Consider the following 18961-nt stretch of genomic DNA (forward strand, 5'->3'; position numbering starts at 1 on the left):
GTCCCTTCCAACCCAGCCAATTCTATGATTCTATGAATGTGGTCCCAGTGATCCCTGGGATGCTCATTTCCTCCTTTCCTGGCCTGGAGCTCATGGATGGAAGCAGGACACACAGCACCCATCCCTGGACACCCCTACAAACATCTGAACAGCAACAAGGAGAAGGATCCAGGGACATCACACCCCTCACATCTGAAATAACTTTCTGGTTGCTCAGAAGTACCAGAGGAGCACAGGAGGTTGGTGCTACAAACAGATAAAAAAGTGAAATTAAATCCACTTTAATGCAAGGGTAATTTTTTTTTTAGCTGTACTGCAACAAAACTTTGGGGCAATGATAAAGAGGGAAAACTTTGAGACTGGAAAACAAGATCATATAATGATGCTGAGCTAGCAAGAGCATAAAGCAAAACAAGATAACTGATTTTCCAATTGCCTTTAATTTGTAGAGTTTAAGACTTAAGTAAAGAGAAAATTGTGGAAACTTATTTGAGCCAGAAACCATTAGTAGACTCTAGCACTGTATTAGTCTAAAAGGATTCTGTCAAGCACAATTTTGGCATTTAATTTTGTTTTCCACATAATTAATGCCCCTGCAACATTAGCCACACTCTCTTTGAAGCTGGAAAAGTGTTTATTTTCTTATCCTCACTGACATGGAGCTTCCCTTCCCATCTTCTATGGAGATGTTACAGAGGTTTCAATGCAGTTATCATTTGGGTTTTTTGTTTATTGGGCACCAAGGGGATCCCTTAGTCCTGCCTGCCCATCCAGAGATGGGGGTGATGCTCTCCTGGGCTTGGCAGCTCCAAGACAAATTATTTGTTGCAGAAATAAATAGCTGCAGCTGCCCTTTTGTAGCCAAATCTTCCTGTGCATGGAGACAAGAGGCTGAGAGACAGCTACATTTTATATCTGGGTTCTTATAAAACATTTACCATCAATCTGTGTGCAATCCAGATCTTTTCTCTTCTCTCCCACTGCCTTTCTGCTATTTTTTCCTTGCCACCTGTGTCCTGCAGGTTGGTGTAATCAAATGAAATGTGCTACTAGTTACTCCTGCCTAGATTTTGCTGGCTGTTAAAGGATTTTAAACTTCACCATAAAGTCCATTATTCTTTCAGAAGGCCCTTTTAATATGTGATTATAATACAAGCTGTTCTAGTGCTATCCCAAGTCACTAAACACTATAACCTAACTTTACTTCCAGTCTGTTGACCCACTCGTGGATCATCCATGCCCTCTATTAGCTGAAAAATACTTTTAGATAAGGGAAGAAAATAAAAACAGCAACAAAGCAAGAAAAGAAATAATTTCTGCTACTTCCAGCCTTGTACATTGCTTCCCTTGTACAAAGAATTTCCAATACTGGAGCAATAATTTCAGACCCAATTGGACTGGTGGGGTCACCAATCCCCTTCAAGAGGATTCCCAGGTTTTATTATGCTCTGTCTCCAGTTAAGCTCAGTGCTACCATCTCCTTTTATCACATAATTTAAACACCTTCCAGATAGAGCTGAAAAACTGGGGCTTGCTTAGCATAGTCCCTGGGACCTGTTCTTGGAGCATTCCTCTACCAGGAGAAACAGTTCTTTCTCTTTTGGCTGCTGTTGTCTCCTGCTGAGGGAACACACATCCAGCAATGATGAAAACCCTGTGAAGGGTGAAATGAATGTTGCTGCTGCTTTGCAGGGGAATTTTGGCTCCCATGCACCTGGCAGGACCCTGCTAACTGCATTCACACCCTGCCTTGAGGATGCCCAAAAACCATGCTTGATGCTCTCACCTGGCTGGAAGGAGCTGAAGCAAAGTCCTGAAACCCTTCCCCACAGGCCATGCCCCAAAACATCATCTTCCACTCCCTCAGGTAGCACTAACAGTTTAATTTTTATCAATAAATTGCTCTGATTGGTGCTCTGGACCATCAGGCTCCAGGAGCTCAGTTCAGCATCACTCTGTTTGCCCAAATAGTTTCCAAGCTTAGCACATAATCCTGCATCTGTTCTCCATGTGCATGGGATGTTTTCCTGAGCCAGAAACATCCCCTGAAGGGTTTGACCCAACCCCACTAAAATAAGTAGGGTTCTTTCTAAAGGGCTCTGCTGGGAAGAAGATCTGTCCCCAAATGAATATATCCATCAGGGAAAGAGCTGCACAAAGATGCTCCTGGGATTTGTGTTCCATTCAGCTGAAGGAACAACCACCCTGTTTCCTCTGGAGCTGGTCCCAAACCTTGGTTCCCAAGAAAGAAGAAAATCTGGGTTTTAACTCTTTAATGTACAATGGGTATCAGCCTAATTTTACCAGTGATTTCACCAAACTGATTTCCAAAAGCTTCAAAGAGCTGAAATATTGATGGATTCAGCCAGACCAACCTCACTAGAACCCCACTGTTATTTTCATTTTTTTTACTGAACCTTTAAGCCCTCCCATGGGCAGGCAGAACAGCCCAAGTGCAGGCATTAGGTCTTCAGTTTCTTCAAAAATTAATAATATGGCAACAAAAAGATGCCTTATTTTTCCCAGGGTGCAGACTTTGTGCTTTGCCTCCTCATTTTTAAGGCTCAGGTAGGAGAAGATCACCTTTGCTTCACCCAGATGTAAGGCAATTAACCTGGGACATTTACTGATTTTCTCTATTCGGAGTAATTAAAAAGCTGGCACAGCAGCAGTGTTTGCACAGGTTGTCTCCAGTTGCTCCCTTAGGCATCCCTTGGGGTTTTTTGGTGGGTTTTGCCTCTATTTGGTTTTTTTTAAAGACTTTTTATTTTCTACCCACTTAAAGCATAAGAATCTCACCTGATTCCCATAAATGATGGTCCTGAAGCAGCTGCCATCACCCCTGAGGGGCTGATTTAGGTGCTCCCATCCCTCACAGCCTTCCACCTCTCCCTTAAGCAGCTCTGGCTCAGCCACCCTGATAACCTCTCCTCCTGCTTATTTAAAGACAGAAAATACCTTAGGTGAGTACATCAGCTCCCCTGGACTCACATCATTACTCTCCTATTTACAGGGAAATCTTCCCAGCTCTCCAGGGTTTTCTTCCCAGACACTTCTAGACCTCTTCCACCTCCAGCACATCTTGTTTCTACTCCAGTTTATTCATTTTTTTTTTAATATATATTTCCTTTCAGTCCCCTCTGAGATACTGCAACCAAGCCCACGATAAACTCAGAATTTCCCAAAACATTTCCTGCTATTTGGAGAAAATTCCAGGAGTCACATACCAGCCATGGGAGCCAGACCTGGAACTGTTGTCTCCAACTGCCCTAAAGCTGGGACAAAATAGAATCATAAAATCATTAAGGTTAGAAAAAACCTTCAAGACTGTTGAGTCCAACCATATTCCAGCTCCCACAAGCTCTAAACCCAATCCCAAAGTGCCACTTCCAAACACTTCTTGAACACCTCCAGGGATGGCCACTCCACCACCTCCCTGGGCAGCCCATTCCAATCCCTCACCGCTCTTTCAATAAAGAATTTTTTCCTAATTATCTAACCTAAACCTCCCCCTGACACTTCAACTCATTCCCTCTCATCCTCTCACCACTTACTTGGGAGAAGAGTCCAACTCCAACCTCTCTCTACACCTTTCCTCCAGGTAGCTGCAGAGAGCAATAAATCTCCCCTGGGCTTTCTCTTTTCCACACTAAAGAACCTCAGTTTCTTCACTTGCTCCTCATACCACCTGCTCTCCAAACCCTTCACCAACCTCATCACTCTTCTCTGTTCATGCTCCAGGACCTCAGTATCTATTTTAGAGTGTGGTGACCACCACTCAACACTCAAGCTAGGAGTACATGGACAAACGTGGAGAGAATGGGATCATCTCCAGAAGCACTGGAGATGGCTCCATGCTTGATGGATTAGTTTTTTTCCTCCCCAGTCACAACTCTTGGTGTTTGCCCCATACTTTGGGCAGCTGATGGACACTTCCATCAACCAACCTCACCTTCAGAACCCAATGGAGCCTTGGGCACATCTCTCATCCTCACCAAAATGTTTTTCTGCTGTAGACCAGGGCTTCCCAAGGCTCAGTCTCCTTGCTCCTCATACCACCTGCTCTCCAAACCCTTCACCAGCCCCATAACTCTTCTCTGGACATGCTCCAGAACCTCAGAATCTTGAGTGTGGTGACCACCACTCAACACAATACTCAAGCTAGGAGTACATGGGCCAACATGGAGAGAATGGGATCACCTCCAGAAGCACTGGAGATGTCTCCATCCTGGATGGAGTGTGTTTTTTCTCCTCTTGGTGTTTGCCCCATACTTTGGGCAGCTGATGGATACTTCCATCAACCAACCTCACCTTCAGAACCCAATGGAGCCTTGGGCACATCTTTCATCATCACCAAAATGTTCTTCTGCTGTAGAACAGGGATTCCCAAGGTTCAGTCTCCATGGAAATGCCTGGAACAGGTGATCTTCTAAAAAGGAAAATTCAGACTTGTTATCAAACCTGAACACAGTATGGCCTGCCCAAACTGAACAAGGCTCCACAATTGCCTCTGGAGGGTGAATTCCTCACACACCTTCATCTCTTCCAAGTCTCTTCTTCCAACACACTTAGTGGAATTCTTTCCTATTAGCACTCCAATGGGTGCACAGAGAAACCTCTGCTTTGCTGGTCTGAATCCTGCCTTTAAGAAAAAAAATCCCTTAAATTAGAATAACTTTTTATATCATTTTTATCCAGTGCTTGATAACAGCAACACAAACAGAACACCAAAGAATTATACTTTTAAAGAGAAGCTTCTGTCAAGCAGCTATTCTTGTCCTAGTTTAATATCTGCTATTCTCAGCACTGATTAAAATCCCTCCTGTTCCACCAGGATACACCCAGTGACACTCCCCTGGATACAGAGATAAACAGAAGAGATAAAAAAAAATAATCTATCACTGGCACTGCTTAGAACATTGTTAAAAGCATATATTCAGTACCTACTTATCCTTTATGTATAAAGATACTTGTGGTGACAAACAGCCTGTGATTGACTGCAAACAGAGAGCAGAAACTAAAAAAGAATCCTGAATCACCTGGTGGCCCTTTACTGGTCATATTTTACATTATTCCTCTAATTTTAGGCAGTTTCCAAATACCCACAGAAGAAAGAAAGCAAGGGAAAAAACGTCAGGGTTTGAAGCTAAAACCTGGAGTTTTTATGGATCTCTCCAGGGAACTGAGGTGGATACTGCCAGGATTTCTCCAGCAGTCCCAAGGAGGCCTTGAAAGCAGACAGCTCATCAGAGGAGAGGAGAAATGTATGGAAAACTGGGATCAGAAGCCATGGGAGATGAGGTATCAAAAAGCAGGAAAAAAAAAAGAAAAACCAAGCAGTCACATCCCAAAGTCCTGAGCCTTTTGTGACCCCATAACCAAAGGGACAGCAAGAAGGGGCAGAGGGGGGAAAGGCTATGGAAGGGTCTGCTAAGAGGACACTAAAAAAAGAAGGGTTGGCAGTCAGGGGATTTATTTTATTTGCCATTAACTGAGCTCACACAGATGATGACACCAGGCCCAACACCTTCCATTTTCTTGGCCCCCCAGTTCAGGAAGGATATCGAGGTCCTGGAGCAGGTCCAAAGGAGGCAACCAGGCTGGTGAAGGGACTCGAGCACAGACCCTATGAGGAGAGGCTGAGGGAGCTGGGGGTGTTGAGGCTGGAGAAGAGGAGGCTCAGGGGAGACCTCATCACTCTCTCCAACTCCCTGAAAGGAGGTTGGAGCCAGGGGGGGGTTGGGCTCTTTTCCCAGGCAACTCTCAGCAAGACAAGAGGGCACAAAGGGGCTCAAGTTGTGCCAGGGGAGGTTTAGGTTGGAGATGAGAAAGAATTTCTTTCTGGAGAGGGTGATCAGGCATTGGAATGGGCTGCCCAGGGAAGTAGTGGATTCTCCGTGTCTGGAGCTATTTCCAGAGAGCCTGGATGTGGCACTGAGTGCCATGGGCTGGGAACCACGGGGGGAGTGGATCAAGGGTTGGACTTGATGATCTCTGAGCTCCCTTCCAACCCAGCCCATTCTATGATTCTATGATTTTGCTTGTCTCAGATTTAAAAGTTTCAACTCAAATCTCTCTTTATTTGTGTAGAAGTGTTGGTGCCATTGCTAAATGATGATTTTTCCAGTGAGGTACAACACTAAAACAAAGCCCAGAGGCAGAAGCAAAACTTTGGACACCAATCCCTTGGTTTCAGTGGATAAAAAACCAACAAACAAACCTTCAAGACCCTAAGGAGTTGCCTCTCACCAGCCAAATAACCAGTGTTGACCCTGCTTGTGCATCAACACTGCTGGGCTGGACCAGGACAGCATTTTTCAGGATATTAATGGGCTGCATTTGTTTTTTGGAGGCTTCTCTCTGCTCTTCTGAGCTCAAGGACACTTGTCCATAATACCTTCAGTAAGATGCTCAAGGCTGAGAGCAAAAAAAAGATAAATCCTTGAGGTCCTTCTTGGATTTCTACTCATTTTTCCTTCAGGCAGATTCTCATTTGTTTGCAGGGAAATGGAATCCTCAGTGAGATCCCTGGGAGTTTTGCTGTTGGCTTCAAAAGCTCCAGAATTTCATGCAAAGAAAATGGGAGTTTGGCTTCTGAAATCCATCCTGGTGCAAATCTCAAGCAATCCTGGCTGAGGCTTTGACTGGAAATCAGATTGGGAGTCTGCTGGGTGACTTTACAGCAGATTTCCAGCAGTTTGTGTCCCCTAATAGGGGATTTCTGTACCCACAGAGTCAAAAAGGAGAAAACCAAGCAATCCCTGACAGATTTCTGCTCCCCACCCCTGGTGAATTAATGAAGGATTCAGAGGCAATACAGACTCTCAATCCTTCTACAGTTCCATTTGAGTGTGATACAAACAAATCCACAGGCTGGGAGACTTCTACATCCAAAGCACCTTCATTAATTAACCCTTTCAGCTCATTATAATTTCACAAGAGTTACTTTAGGGCCTAAGTTTTTTCTACCTCTCCATCCATCTTCTTCACAGACTTAAGACAGAAACTTTTCTCCTTCCATAGGTGAATCTCTAATTACCCAACTGAGATCTTTTGGCCATTTTTTTTTTATTGATCATCACCTACTCCTTATTGTCAAAGATGAGATACTGGTCACATATCACTGATTTAATCCAAAATCACTGTTCCTGCTACCCAGCAAGTAATGATTCTTTTCATCTGCTTCATTCATTTCACCTAATCAATCATCAATTCAAGAAAGCTCCTTGGATTGTTTTTTTATCCATCATTTACATGGGCCAGCAATACATATTTAGCTCTCTCAATATTTCTTCACACGTCAGCTCATCAATCTCCCCAGTCCCTTAATCATATTTTTTTTTTGCACTTCTGGGAATATTTTCTGGTTTTTCCAAGCCCTTCCAGCTCTGGAGTGGCTCAGCTGAGAATGCAGCACTTCAACTGCACTCACAAGTAGTCAATAGCTAAAAACTCTTCTTTTTTTTTTTTACCAGCCACCCAGAATCATAATTATTTTATTTGCTAGTCAATGCAACTTTTAGATTCCAAATATTAAGTCTGCAGTGAGAGTACATAGAGAATTCTGAAGCTCACTATGTGACTGTTTTCAATCATTATTTTCTCAATTAGTTACTCTGTTTTCTCTGGGGAGCTCAGGTTTGAAAACAACTGAAAATACCCCAAGTTTGCTGTGTTTTACCACAAAAAAGAAGTAATTTGACTTCCAATGCAAACTCTACAAATCATCCTTTGCTTTCCAGTTCTTGTTGCATACTTTTTGCTCAGCTCACAGGACATTTCCTTCTCGAGTACAGACTTGAGTTGCTCCCCCTCAAGGATGTCAGAAGTTGGCATTCTGTTATTATATTGCAAATATTGTTTGCTTTTGGTTGTTCACTGTAAAAAAATGCAAAATTTCCTCTTCTCCTACACCTTGGCAAACTTTATGAACTCCTTTGTGGGCCTGATTTAGAGATGAAGTAAATCACTAACACCGGTTAGGCAGCTGTTGACCAAGTTATGGGCACCTTGACCTGTCTTTATTGTGATCATATTAAAAAAAAACAAAAAAAACACACAATAAAAAAACCAAACCCATGGCTAGAATCTTGTCTGGTACCTCTTTGTATTGCAGGAGTTCTGCTCAACACAGGTAGGACCCTCATCCTCTCCCAAGTCAGCTGTGGAAGGCTGATTAAGGATCTTTTCCCAGAGCTGAAGAACTAAAATTTTTAACATTTGACACCTAGAATTTGATTTTCCTGGTGCTGAGCTCCAGAGCCCTTGGAAATGGCTCCTTTTCAGCCAACAGCCAAAACTCTTTCTTTAATTCCTTCCTCTCCCCTTTCATTTCACCCAGATGACAACCATCCTCCATGGGTGGATTGCAGACACAAGTTGACTTGGGCTTCTCTGAAGCTTTGAAGACCACATTTAGAGGGCAAATCTATAGCTCCCCTCCATGGTTTTACATGGAGAAAGAGTTCTGAGGGGCAAAACCATCCTATAATAGGTGGCCAGGTACATGCACGGAGGTTAAATGCTTTTCAAGCCAAATAAATACCAGCAGCCTACAAAAACCCAACTTCAGCAAGCATCAAATGAAGTTCATGCCCCCATTCTTTGAACCTTACACTCATTGAAAGCTTTTACAAATTATTTCATCCCTTCCACTCTATAACTTCTCAGATTTATCATAAAAAGGTGAAAGGTTCCCCCCTCCCATTACCTGGGCCCTTCTGGCCTCTTTGATGTAACCTTGCATGGATAAGTTCATCTCCAGACCTCCTGGTCCTTATTTCTAGAACATCAAATGGCTGTCAAAAAGCAAATTTCTGCTCCTGCAGAAGGCAGCTAATTAGTGCAACATCCTCTCATTGTCACACTGCCTTGACAAACAATATAGGGGATTAAAGAGCTGCTAATTGGCTGATACTGTTAGCAGCAATTTCCTAGTGCTCTGTCCTAAGGAACCAATCAAAAGTTGCTTTGATCACACTATGGGAAAAAAAACCAAACCCAAAACAAACAAAAAGGAGCTTTTGCAGGATGAAAAGTAGTTTCCCATGGAACAAACCCCCTACCAAGGTAGCACTTGCAAGATGGGATTAAGGAATGCTGCTACTATATATATCATTGAGATGCTTTGCCAGCAGAAGAACCTCTCCCAGGTGATTCCTGGGATGGAAAATGGAAGAAAGAAAGAAAAAAAGAGATCATTAAACACAGCATGGGAACATATTTAAGTCTATAAACACAAGAGCTTCCTGTAGGAGCAGCAAGAGATGCAAGACTGGTTCATCATGGGAGCAGTCTAAAAAAATGTGACTTAAAAATGCCAAGGATTGCCCCAAAAACTTGAAATATGATCACTGGAGATGAGTTAGAAAAGACTGCAGCTATGCTAGAGCATGCCTTTCAGTTACAAACAATTAAGCAGGAAAAGACAAGATAATAAGGGTAATTAAAACCATTTGGACTGAGCTAGGATTATAAAAATTAACAGCATTCATTTTGTTCCTTACAGTTAAAGTACCTTTGGATAGACTTGCAGTGGCTGGGTAGCAGTAAGGTCAGCAGTCAGTGTTACATTTCCATGCTTGTCAAACCAATGGGAAGGAAATAAACCAGAAGGAGCAGGAAACTCATCAGGAAATTGTTCTGGAAACTCCTGGAGCACTCAGTTTTCTTGGGAGAAAAAGGAAACAGAAAGACATGAACCTTCAGAAGTGTATAAACCATATTCATAGCATGGTAAAGATTGGGATAGAAAACCCTAGATGAGCTTAAATTCTCCTTTTCATTGCCAAGGCCTTGCTAAATCTTCATATTTCTTTAAAAAACAAACAAACATACCAAAAACCACCCCAAAAACAACCAAAAAACCCCATCCTTGCAATTAACCCACCAGTATATGCATACTACATGAAAAAAGAGTTTCATATTTCATGTTTTATACATAATTTCATTTCTATCATGTTCAATTCTTGTTCTTATGAAGGTTAAATAACAAAGAAGAGTGGAGGGAAAAGTTAGGGAGAAACACATCAGTTTTTCTAAGTGTTTTATCCACCTATAATAAAATGTAATGTGCAGACTGCAGTGAATTTAACCTCTTGTTAATATCAAGGAGAAAACTGAGAACCCTCTGAGTGCTGCTAATGGGCATTCATTTAGCAGAAATTGCAATTACAATCTTTGCAGCAGTTCTGAGCTGTTCCACTGAGCTCTGCATGGAGTTTATATCCCAATTCAGCACCTGAAGAGCACAGACCCAGAGTGGAAATGATGCTTCCTCCTCACTAACCAACTGCCAATGGAACTTGAAGCCATATTAAAGGCTGAATAACTCATCTTGAAAACTGCTAAATCCTTCCAGTCCCATCTGAACTCTTCAGGGCTCAAACTACACCAGGAGGCTCTGATCAGGCAAAGGTCTGACTGATGGATGAGACCAAGTCAACCTTCCCTGCCCTTAGCTGCTTATCAATGTCATTTTTGCCCAGTCAATTAATGTATAATAATGAAGGTTATTTCTTTTTCTTTTTTTACACTGTTTCTCAAAAGCTTTCCCAGGATTTAATCAATCTTTTACAAATCACCCTTGTCCTCAGAAGCAGCAGGCTACAAATCCCCATTTTACTCCCTGAGCTCAGTCCCATCACATTGAGTGATGGACAGAGCCAGACCCACTGCTCCTTCATCTCCTTCCCTGTTTGCTGTTCACAGACACTTTCAAACTTGAACTTAAAGCTAACCCAGACCTTTTCTGTTTGGCCTCACACATTATTTCCAGAAATTGCTGAGTCTGGGGAGAGCCCCCAGCTCCACACTCATGGACCACGAGGATGAGCAGCTTGATGTTGAATAACTCAGGCTTGGACAAAGCTCCTTTTCATCCTCCCCTGAAAAAGCTGGGAGAAACAGCCAACTTTGCATCAAAAAAAAAAAGTTTTCCCTCACCAAATCAAAGCTAAAAAGAGCAGGGTGCTTAACCTTGCAGGCTACAAAATAAACCAGTGTTGGTAAATAAACTGACTCAGGCTGCCAGAGAGGTGATGGGAGCAGTGATATACAGAGAGCATCAAGCTGTCATTCCTAAAAGATGATTTTCTTAAACTAGAGGCACTTTACAAAGTGCCTTGAAACACAGCAATCTTTCAGACTATTTTCTTTGATGTTCTAATATCAAAAACCAAAAAGGGATGAAGGTTGTGTTCAGGATATAAAAAATAAAAATAAAAAATAAAGGCATTTTTTATCTCTTTGGTGCTGTAGCTACAAATGTAAGCTTGAAAACAAAGAGATATGAATCCCAATGATGAATATTTACTAAATTTAAACATTAACTTTCAGTACCTGCAGCCTCAGTGCAATTCCATTCAAGCTGCACTCCTTTTAACCCTTTAAACCAAAATAAATATAAAACCATCACTCAGTGCTGGTCAGACTTGAGCCTTGGAAGGAATTAAACATTCTTGTTCAACTACAACCATTTCCTAGTTCCATGAGAAGCTCAGAAAGAAAGTTTTCCTATGCAGCCTCATCCTCTGTAGTAGTCGAGGTACAAATACACATTTCAAAGACCAAAAAAAAAAAGAAATATATGGATATGGGTCCTCTCCCTACTCCCTATGGGTCCTCTTTCCTCCCTACTAATCAGTCTGAACAATGAAATGTTCATAAGTGTCATGACTAGGACACCATTTCTCATATTTATTCTCCAACCAGTTCTGTTTAGAAAAAAAGATTCTCCAAGGGCACCCAGGGTCAATAAAACTGCTGGGAAAAGAGGGGAAGAAAAGGGTTGAGTACATCAATTCACTTGTACTACAGTTGTTGCAAAGAAAGCAACTTCTGCCATCAATTCCCTTTATTTCACCTCCTGGAGCAAACACTGCAAATTAAAAAATGAAGCTCTAAGAAGAAGCCAAGCTCCTTGCACTGGATTCATAAAAAAGCTGCTGGGGGAGATGTGTGGGGCTGAGGAGAATGAGAAACCCCAGTCCTTAAGGGCAGGTATCAAAACTCCCAAGGAAAGCAGCAGCAGAGTTCTCCAGGATATCCAGGGGGATATTCAAGAAGGATAAATGGAAACACAGCAAGGAGAGGGACAAAATCTGAGCAAATGGGTGCTCAGACTCAGATATCTCAGCAGATATCACGGTCCTGGAGCAGGTCCAAAGGAGGGCAACCAGGCTGGGGAAGGGACTCGAGCACAGACCCTATGAGGAGAGGCTGAGGGAGCTGGGGGTGTTGAGGCTGGAGAAGAGGAGGCTCAGGGGAGACCTCATCACTCTCTGCAACTCCCTGAAAGGAGGTTGGAGCCAGGGGGGATTGGGCTCTTTTCCCAGGCAACTCTCAGCAAGACAAGAGGGCACAAAGGGTCTCAAGTTGTGCCAGGGGAGGTTTAGGTTGGAGATGAGAAAGAATTTCTTTCTGGAGAGGGTGATCAGGCATTGGAATGGGCTGCCCAGGGAAGTAGTGGATTCTCCGTGTCTGGAGATCTTTCCAAAGAGCCTGGATGTGGCACTGAGTGCCATGGGCTGGGAACCACGGGGGGAGTGGATCAAGGGTTGGACTTGATGATCTCTGAGGTCCCTTCCAACCCAGCCAGTTCTATGATTCTATGATTCTATAAGAATTATCCAGTGTCTCCAGAAATATATTAACCCTGCTTGGAGGAAATGTCCTTAAAAGAGTCCTCACTGGGTGATTCTGGCTTTTATGGTTTTAGTTTTATCATTTTGCCTCTTTCCAATGATTTCTGGTATTTTGGAATTTAAGGTATTAAAAAACATTATTAATCCACAATAAAGGAAAAAAAAAATATGAAAAAATAAACCAAGTAATGGAAAGCCAATAGATTTCAAGAGATGTAAGAAATGTCCAGAGGGGCTGTCTGCTCAGTGTTTCTGTTCCTCTTTATCACAAGCTGGCAAGGAACAAAACCTTGGCATTGCAATTTTTCACCCATTTTATGTGGTGTGTAAGTCTCTCATCCACTGGCCCTGAGCAATCCTGGGTGTTACTGATACAGAGCAAGTAGAAATACACAGAATAAAAGACAAACCCAGGGAAAACACTAAACTGCTCCCCCCAGACAGGCAGCCCACAGCTTTTGTTTGCTCTACAAACCTCCCCAGAGGTGAGCTGGAGCATCACACTCCTACCCTGGGCTCTGGAAGATGCTTGGCTGCACAGAACCACAGAATCCCAGACTGGTTTTAGTTGGAAGGGACCTTAAAGCTCATCCAGTCCCTGAGACACCTCCCACCAACCCAGGATGCTCCAAGCCCCATCCAACCTGGCCTGGAATGTTCCAGGGATGGGGCAGCCACAGCTCCACTGGGAAACCTGGGCCAGGGGCTCAGCACCCTCACCCCAAAGGATTTCTTCCCAATTCTTAAGTTAAATCTCCCCTTTTCCAGTTTAAAAGCCCAAAGTCCCTCCTCCAGTTTTTCTGTAGCACCTTTAGGTGCTCTAAGGTCTCCCTGGAGCCTTCTCTTCTTCACTCAGAAACCATCTTTAAAACTGCCAGCCTGGATCTTCAAAGAGCACTTCAGAACCATTTCCTAAAGAAAGAGGTTCAAAAATTTGCCAAGACTTCTTCAGGATTAATTCAGCAGAAGGAGCTGTGCTTCCCACCCTTCACAGGAACCTCTTTAGGATCCAAAAGCCTCGTCGGGGGACTCAGGAGAAGAGCAGAAACTCAGATCCTTTGGGATAGTTACCTCCAGATGCTCCTTAAGGATCCTGAACTCTCCAAACTAAGAGATTTTCAGCTCCAAAGCTTCCTCCAATGCTTGCACCACAGCCCCTGGGCATTCCCACCACTGGGAAGTGCTGAGGAAACTGGGGAGAAGGACAACACTTTGCACACCAGGAATGTTCCTTCTTATGGCTTGAAACCTCAGGTCTGATTTGCCACTGGCAACTGCTATAAAGTCATCTCAGATCCAGAAAAGAACATTGCTGCAGAAGGCAAGAAAACCCAGGGTTTGACCCAATTTCAGGTTCCCCTGACAGAGCAGGGAGGATAAAACCCCAAAAAGTTGATTTTTAGGAAGCAACTCCATTTAAGCTAAAAAGCAGGGCATGATGCTAACAGGAAACATTTCAATTAAACCAGAATTAACTGGAAGAGTTGGAACTATGCAAAAAAGCCTCAGCTCTTGCTGCTATAATGTTGAAACGTGGTCCCTTTAGGTGTTTTTAAATGAAATAAGCCAGTAAAGCTGGTGATGAATCTCCTACTAAAACATCTCAGCTCCAGACCAGGTACAGAGGGGATGTAAAAGCAGTCAGATTCTGACATCTTCTGCACTGGCTTGATATTTATTAAAGTCAGTTGTAGGAAACAGAGGCAACAGGCAGCAAATAAACCACTTTTAAGACCTTTTGCTGCATCTGTTCAACTTTTCCCTGCATGGTCTGTTCTCCCTCCTACCATTATCCAAGTACCAGAGCTGCTGAGAAGTGGAAGATGAAGGAGAGATAAAGAAATGAGGGAAATAGCAGCAGAGATAGTTTTATCTGGGTGAATATCATTTTGTCTATAAAAGCCCAGCTAAAGCAGCACCCAGTTATTTAGGTCCAGGTGATAAAGGTCATTTTTCCCAGATTGAGGAATGGATAATAAGAAATGCCTCTTCCTTCCCCCATGAGCTCTGTTCCTTTGTATATATGAGTACTACAGAAGAAAAAAATATATAAAACCTTCTGTTGCCAGTGGGACCTCTCCTATCTCCCTAGCACAAAGCTTCAAACCATGAGGTGTCCTTCAGGGGCAAAAATACAAAATATACATTCAGAAAAGGGCAGCTTGAGAAGTCTCCAACCAGAGCTGACCTGTGTGGCAAACCTGAGCAGCTGAACACGAGGAATATCCTAATAAAAAAATAAAAATTAAAAAAATAAAATAAAAACCAAAAACCAAACCCCTCTTCTAGCTCAGAAGATCTCATCAGCTTCTGACCCTCTGCTACAAAGGATGCACCTCCAAGTTCAGACCTCCCTACCCCATAACCTAACAAACCAACTTCTTTTTTTCAGTGCATGCTGAGAAATACTCAGGATGTGAGAACAGCAGCAGCTCCAGATTTCCTTCCAACCTTTCTTAGCTGCTGGTACCCAAAGTTTTATAACCTGCCCATCTTTATGCACACACACACACACACACACACACACACTCTTTGGTGCCTGCATCTCTCCATCCCAGCTCCCAGCAGGTGCTCTGCTTTCCCCCACCTTTTCCCAGAACCTTGTATTTAGATGCAGATTCCCAAGGAAATGAGAATACCAGGCAAGCAGTTGCCAGTGGAAAACAAGAATATGAGAGCTACTTAAAGAGATTAACTTCCTTATCATGGTGCCACTGCACAAGGTAATTCAAGCAGCTGGTAACCTCGTTTTGGGGACTGCAGAAAATTAAACTGGGAGAGGGAGCTCCTTTTTCTGCTGGAGTTTTCATGGCTACAGGGCTCAGTTATGTGCCTTTTGTGCCTGTGGTCCTGAACAGGAGGCTCAGTGTTTAAAGGGAAAGAAGAGTTTGTTCCTCTTAGAAAATTTCTCTTTAAATTGAAGCAGAAAAAAGAAAAGTCCTCAGATAATCCAAATTAACTTGCACCAGCAGTGTAAACCCCTCACCTCTCCCTTCCCCAGCAAGGGCAGGTAATAAAAGCAGAAAACTTCCATTTTCTTTGCTTTGGGAAGTTTTCCCCTCGAGGCTGCTAATTTTTCCAGCAGCAGATTGCTGTTTTGATGAAAGCATCAAAACCAGAGCTGTACCTGTGGTGAAAAACAAGAATAATTCCTTTAGCTGACAGTGGAGACCCAGCCTTTACAATCCTTCAGAATTCTGGGAAGCATTAATTTCAGCTTTAGGAACATCAGTGAGGGGGTTAAGTTGTCTTCATATGAACACTTGGAGCATGAAAAAAACCAACCTTTTATTCCTTCATTACCAAAGCATCTTTTCTCCTCTGAACTCTTCTGTTAAATCAGTTACCATGGGTTAAATGAACTCATTTTTACTAAGGGGCAGGCAGCAGCCTCTTTCAGAGAAGAAAAAAAACTATTCCCACCCCTGGGTACCTCTGGGGTGTTTAAAAACCTGTGCAGAGTATCTTTTCCTCATGTTCAAACTAGCTACACCAATTGGAGAAACTCAGCAGGTATCATTAGCTTTGGAATTAGTTACTTTCTCTTCAAAGCATGAGTAATTTGTGTGCCTTCCTATTCCATGTGGGATCTTTTATTGAAGAAACAGCCAGAGAAAGATAATTACAAGAGAAAAACATAGAAGAACTTCAACAGATAATAGGTTATGTAAAAAAAAAAAATCTGAAGCTCATCATTTCTAAGGAAATTCTTTTTTTTCCCCCATCAACCTCAGCAAAATGCTAAGTTTGCCTTAACTGGTTGGCTAGATTGAAATCTGCCTCATGGGACAAGGACCAAGATGTGGCTCCATCAAAAAGAAGTCACAAGAGAGAAGAAAATAAATTGAAACCTAGAAAACATGACTAGCAAAGGGAAATTGAAGAAACTGGGGATGTCTGGTTTGTAGTGCTGAAGGGAGGGGGGATGGCAATCTGCCAGTCTATTAAAGGTAACAAAAGAAAACAAAAAAAAAAGGATTGGGAACAAACTCTTCTCTGTGATCTCTGGGGAGAAAACAACAAGTGATGCTCTTAAACCACAGCCAGAAGAATTAGGCTAAAAACTAAGAAAAAATCCCTAATTAGGGATAGTCAGGCACAGGAACAGATTTCCCATGGACTTGCCATCAGCAGAAAGCCTTGTAACAGGTAACCCAAACAGCTCTGGGGCAATGGTGTTGATGCAGAAGGATGAATTCCTTCCCATACTTCTGTTCTGGCTGCAAATCAAAGCCACCAAACCCTCACTTCCATCAGACCTCTCAAAACCACTGCACTCCCTTTTTTTGGCAACCTGATCATGGCCTGGGGGAGGAACAAGGATTGGGGATTGAGTCCATCATCAGCAAATTCACAGATGACACCAAGCTGGGGGGGAGTGTGGATCAGCTGGAAGGCAGGAGGGCTCTGCAGAGGGACCTGGACAGACTGGAGAGTTGGGATGATCCCAAGGGGATGAGGTTCAACACAACAACCCCATGGGGAGCTCCAGGCTGGGCACAGAGTGGCAGAAAGGGAGCTGGGAGTCTGGATTGCCAGGAAGCTGAAGAGGAGGCAGCAGTGTGCCCAGGTGGCCAAGAAGGCCAATGGCATCCTGGGCTGGCTCAGGAAGAGCGTGGCCAGCAGGTCCAGGGAAGGGATTCTGCCCCTGTGCTCAGCCCTGGGGAGGCCACAGCTTGAGTCCTGTGTCCAGTTCTGGGCCCCTCAGGAAGTTCAGGAAGGAGCTTGAGGTGCTGGAGCAGGTCCAGAGAAGAGCAAGGAGGCTGTGAAGGGATCCAGCAGAATTGCTGTGAGGAAGGGCTGAGGGAGCTGGGGGTGTTGAGGCTGGAGAAGAGGAGGCTCAGGGGAGACCTCATCACTCTCTGCAACTCCCTGAAAGGAGGTTGGAGCCAGGGGGGGGTTGGGCTCTTTGCCCAGGCAACTCTCAGCAAGACAAGAGGGCACAAAGGGTCTCAAGTTGTGCCAGGGGAGGTTTAGGTTGGAGATGAGAAAGAATTTCTTTCTGGAGAGGGTGATCAGGCATTGGAATGGGCTGCCCAGGGAAGGGGTGGATTCTCCGTGTCTGGAGATCTTTCCAAAGAGCCTGGACGTGGCACTGAGTGCCATGGGCTGGGAACCACGGGGGGAGTGGATCAAGGGTTGGACTTAATGATCTCTGAGGTCCCTTCCAACCCAGCCACTTCTATGATTCTATGATTCTCCTCTTGAGGAGAGCTAGGGGAGGGCAAGCACCCAGCAGCACCCATTGCCTGCCTTCTCCTCCTGCAAAACCAGGCTCCCATCCAGCAGCAAGGTTCTCACCTGGAACCCCAACATCATTTCCATCAGCCCCACCTTGGAACATTTCTAAACTCCATGCAGAACCTTTCCCCTTGCCATCAACGTGGTTGCTTGGATTAAAATCTGTCAGAGCAGAAATTCCTTTAGACTGAAGAAAATCCCAACTAATTTCCCTGCACCCATTTGACTCAGAGCTGTAATTGTGTCCTGGAACTACACAAGAGACTAAAACAAACATTAAATCTACAAAATAATGACCTGATACTGAAACACTTGATGGAAATAACTCAGGACTGGTCGATTCCCTTACAGGGAATTACTAAAGGCCATTAATTATTGCCAAAGAGAAAGCTGGATCAAAAAAATATAAATATTTCTGGTTCAGCCCTCACCAGTCATGTAAGTTACACAAGTTCTTGGAGCATCTGTGCACTTCAGCTCTCATTTCTCTCCTAATATTAGAGGTTTTCTGGAACTGAGACAATTTCTTAATCTCAACTGTCCAGTATTCAAACCAGAAGATATTTCCAATAGATAGGTCAAAATATTAAATACTAATATATAAATTAATATATAATATTATAATATATTATAATTATATTATAATCTAATAATTATAATATATTATAGTATATAATATTATAATATTAAATATTGAGTGCCTTCAGATGAAACAAAACACTGACACAGTGACTGAGCAGTCACACTTAGTTGGGTCCTAAAAATGTATATTCCTCCCAGTTTTACTGAAATCCCTCTAGAATAAAGAACTCTGCCAGGGAAGGTGTGTAAAACATTGTTCAGTGCAGTAAAGTAAACCAAGGAGTTGGGTTTTTTTACCATTTTTTAGTGATACCTTGGTCTCTGGAGTTAGAGATGTGAAGAGCTGAGAAAGCAGAAGACAAAAACCAAAAGAAACCCACACAACAAAATGATAAAATAGTGAAATGCAGAAAGATGGGCAGCAGCTCCCTGAAGCAGAATGATTCACCTGTACCCTATTTATTCAGTTAAATTCATGACCCATAAAGTAGAGA

Source organism: Calypte anna, chromosome 9 (genome assembly GCF_003957555.1).
Source record: "Calypte anna isolate BGI_N300 chromosome 9, bCalAnn1_v1.p, whole genome shotgun sequence".
NCBI classification, from domain to species: Eukaryota; Metazoa; Chordata; class Aves; order Apodiformes; family Trochilidae; genus Calypte; species Calypte anna.